The sequence below is a fragment of the Octopus bimaculoides genome, chromosome 5, assembly GCF_001194135.2.
Source record: "Octopus bimaculoides isolate UCB-OBI-ISO-001 chromosome 5, ASM119413v2, whole genome shotgun sequence".
Classification (NCBI taxonomy): Eukaryota; Metazoa; Mollusca; class Cephalopoda; order Octopoda; family Octopodidae; genus Octopus; species Octopus bimaculoides.
This window is the reverse complement of record NC_068985.1, coordinates 103,431,385-103,435,937: the sequence shown is the minus strand read 5'-3', so window position 1 is coordinate 103,435,937 and position 4,553 is coordinate 103,431,385.

Below are 4,553 nucleotides of genomic sequence, written 5' to 3'. Positions count from 1 at the left end.
TCTATGGTCAGATGCCCTTTCTGTCACCAACACTTATTCGTTTTGCAAGTAAAATAATTTTCTTCTTCTATTCTTCTCATATCAGAACTGCCAAACCACTGAAAATATTGTCTATGAGACAAACAAATATCACTGTTGCTCCAACAATGTCAGTATGAAGGCACACAGAAACAAACTCACATATACGCCCCCTCCCGATATAAGAAGGGCTTCCATACAATTTCTGTTAACCAAATTTTGCTCACAAGGCATTGATCAGCGTAAGGCTATAGTAGAAGACACTTACCCTAGTGGAACCTAAAATCATGTAGTCGGGAAGTAGAGTTTCTAACCATACAACTATGTTTCTGCTTCACAAACACATATAAACTTACATAAATATACGTAAAATAGGTACAGTGTATAACTGGAAACCTTCTAACATACATATATATATATATATATATAGATAGATACATTCATACATATATGTACAAATGTATACATACTTATGCAGTCACAATATAAAAAGATTAAACCGTCAGAGAAATATGTTGTTTTGTAAATTATGAAAAAAAAAAATCTGTCAGATGGATTATAGTACAATGTATACAATGTACACAGCTATCTATTGTAGAACCAAACCTTCATAGTAATAACTAAACACCATATATTAACTATTATCACTGTTTTTCACCCCTATTCCTATACTAACATGGCTTGGGCGATAAAATCTCAGAACTTGCTATAAATGCAATTAATGTTACTAGAGTTGCAGTAACTATTCTGAAGCTACTGATGTTAATATTACAGCTCTGTTCTCAGGTTGTTTCAGTACAAAGATTAAAGATTACTACAGCATTTTGGAAGATATGATTTAAAAGAGATGAACAATTAGTAGAAGTTAAAATACAACACAGGTAATGTATTAGAAGTTAGGATAAGTGTGGGAATGGCTAATAATATGTTAATGTCTGGTTTAGTAACATTATAAGTCAACCCAAATGAGTGGCAGTTAAAATAATCAGTTAGATTCAGTCAACCAAAGTAGTGGAAGAGTAAACATTTGCAGTAATTTCCTCAATCAAGCAGATAATATTGATTTCTTTTAACTAGGTAGAAGATCAATATTTGCTGGAGAAAATACCTCAGTATAATACTGATAACTATTTAATCAACCTAGGGTTACTTGATGTTCAACCATTTCAGTTACTCTATCACCTACAGTACTGGAGGCTGTAAACTTACAAGCAAACACTTTTTACATGCAAGCTTTCACTTTATATTCATCTATTTTTGAAGAAATGTTACTTACATACATATAAAGAATTACGTAAGTAGAGCAGTAAGCCTAGCTACCAGCAGTCTAACCATTTATATCATTTTGTCATCAGGCTTATATTCATAATTAAAAATCATATGTGAATCAAAGCTGAAACTAGACTAATGTAGGTTTTGGTTCATTCATTTCTCTCTGATTGGAAAACAAGTTAAGAAGGATGAAGAGGGCATATGAAGTCCATAAAAGCTCCTTAACAATTAATCTGATATAAACTAGTATATTGAAATCTAAGAGAGGACTTTGTTGCTATGGAGTATGATAATCTTACTTAAATTTAAATGTTATTAGGGTTTTATGGGTGTGGTCAAAATTGCTATGGGTATGAAAGTGATAAGTCTTAACATGAATATGTAAGTAATTTCACAAATGTTGTAAATTGAATATGCTTATGTTCGGTGATAAAGTTCTGTATGGTTCATAATACAAAATAAATGGACTGATATGTACAATATTTGGAAATATCAATGCATTCCGAAAATGTTTCGCATATGTATTTATGCTAGTGGGTACATTTGTTTTTGTAGCAGAGGGCTCTTTCTAGCTCAAACTGATATACAATTTTTACATTTTCATTTATGTTCATAGTAGTTGAGAAAGTATTATCAATAGAGGAATTCTGATGAATCTTCTATTAAATTTCATTGATGTAGGGATATCAATATAATTTCAAAAGGTATGTTTTTTATACATCTTGGATCAGTACTAGAGTATGCAAATATTAACAGTATCTACCTGTAACCACATATACAGGTAGTACAAGCAGCATAAATACTACCTGAACAAATAATACAATGTGTAAATAAAACTGATCTATAAGTTCTTTTTAATTGTCATCACTCTGTACTGTTACTTTTAAGTATGCACACACATACTGAAAGTGGATATTTTCTTGCACAATACTTTTCGTTAGTCATTGCAATGTATGCATCAATGACCGAAAGTTGTTTCTTTAATTGCTGCAACACTAAATCACCAAAACATTGTTCTGGCAATTATAATGTACTGAACTATTAGAAAACATTCATCAGAAAGTCATTTTTTGAAATTATTTGAATTGAAAATTATAGAAATTTGTTGATTTTTTTTTTTTTTTTCATAAAGCTTCTCTGTTATCTGCAGATTTAAAAGAGTAAAGTAGGAGAAAGATTAAATCTTACCTCCCTGATAGTATGACCGTCTATCACAAGTTAACTTTCATAAGATAAATGATTTCTTGTTTAATCAATCAGCATAAGTTGACTGAATCAAGTCAAGTAAACTGTGTTGTAAAAGAGAACAGTATGCATGTGACTATATATATACACACACACATGTATGTATACATGTAACTTGTGATACAATACACACTCACAACCCGACAGGACTAAAATCTAGCACCTCCAGTGATTACTTTATCAGTGAACATTTCATATGGAATAATTGTGTGTATTGACAGCAGCGATGATGATAAGGATGACAACGATAATGGCGCTGATGATGTTGATGAGCTCTTTTGACTACAAAGACATCATTGTTTAATTATGGAAAGAAAGATGTTAACAACTGAATCAGTTTCAGTTTATAACTAATACTTTTATCAAGGCTCCTGAAGACATGAAAGACAAAGTGTATCTGAATGGGAATTGAATGTAAAACACCAAGCTTACTTAACTATAAAACATCACTCATATGTTGTTGTTGTTGTTGTTGGCACTCCGTCGCTTACGACGTCGATGGTTCCAGTTGATCCGATCAATGGAACAGCCTGCTCTCGTGAAATTGACGTGCAAGTGGCTGAGCACTCCACAGACACGTGTACCCTTAACATAGTTCTCGGGGATATTCAGCGTGACACAGTGTGACAAGGCTGACCCTTTGAATTACAGGTACAACAGAAACAGGAAGTAAGAGTGAGAGAAAGTTGTGGTGAAAGAGTACAGCAGGGTTCGCCACCATCCCCTGCCGGAGCCTCGTGGAGCTTTTAGGTATTTTTGCTCAGTAAACACTCACAACGCCCAGTCTGGGAATCGAAACCGCGATCCTACGACTGCGAGTCCGCTGCCCTAATCACTGGGCCATTGCGCCTCCACATCACTCATATGACACATAAGTATTTCAACTTCACTATCCTAAAGACTTTTAATATCGTACAAAAGAACAGATTTTGAAAGCAATTGGGTTCAATAGATTTAACTGACTCTAGTATTTTTTCTAAACTGAAAGCTGTATTAGATTTTCTAACAAATTCATAATGATAATGTAATTTTTGCTTAAAATTATCAGCCCTAAATTTTAGTAAATGGAGATGAAAAAAATGTTTGATTTTCACAAAGACATTGTTGACTTAAATGAAGATGTCTGTATTTGTATTTTCATTTTGAATAAGTTGCTATACTGATGTTTGTTTTCAGACTATTTTCCACATCTTGAATTGCCATTCGAGGAATATTCCTAAATCAGGTTCAATAACTAAGCTTAGCTCAGAAACATCCCTTCAAAGGGATGAATGATTGGAATGAAAAACATCCTCAATCTATGGTGCTAAACATTCAAAAAGAGAGGAATAGTCCAAAAACAAACTCTAGGATAAACAACTCATCTAAAATGAGGGAGCCAACAAAAGAGCCATTGAACCTGCTGAAAATAGCAGCAAAATTCCTCTGAATATACTCTACTGTTTCAGCAAAAACATGGAATGATTATGGTTGGAATGCTTCTGATCACTGGTCTATGCAATCAAAGTAAACCTATGCCATAACAGGCCCAAAATATTTTACCTGTTTTATGTTCAAAATGGCCAGATACAGCCTCTCATACCTACCCTACAATATCAGTCTGCCACATCCTTGAAATCTTGAAGCTACAAGGTAATGCATGATTAATTCAAAACGATATGAATAAAAAAGCATTACATTTGACAGAGTATTTTGAATGATGCTGACAGGTTAAAATAACACAATTGCTTCTCAGTATCTGACCAGAAAAGCAGATCCAGTATTTAAATAATAGTTATTGGTTCAATGCTTCGCCTAATACAGAAATATCACCTGATGTTAATTGCTAAGAATATTGTGAAGTATTTATGAAGTTGAAAGGTCAAATAAAGGAAAATAGACCCCTATATAAAGTGAAAATGTTTCAACTGGAAATCAAACCAGAATTATAATTTTGATCAATTAAGACATTACTGCCTACCACAGTGACTGCTTCTAGCATAGGCATTAGGAATGAAATTTGTATGTGTGTGTGTGTG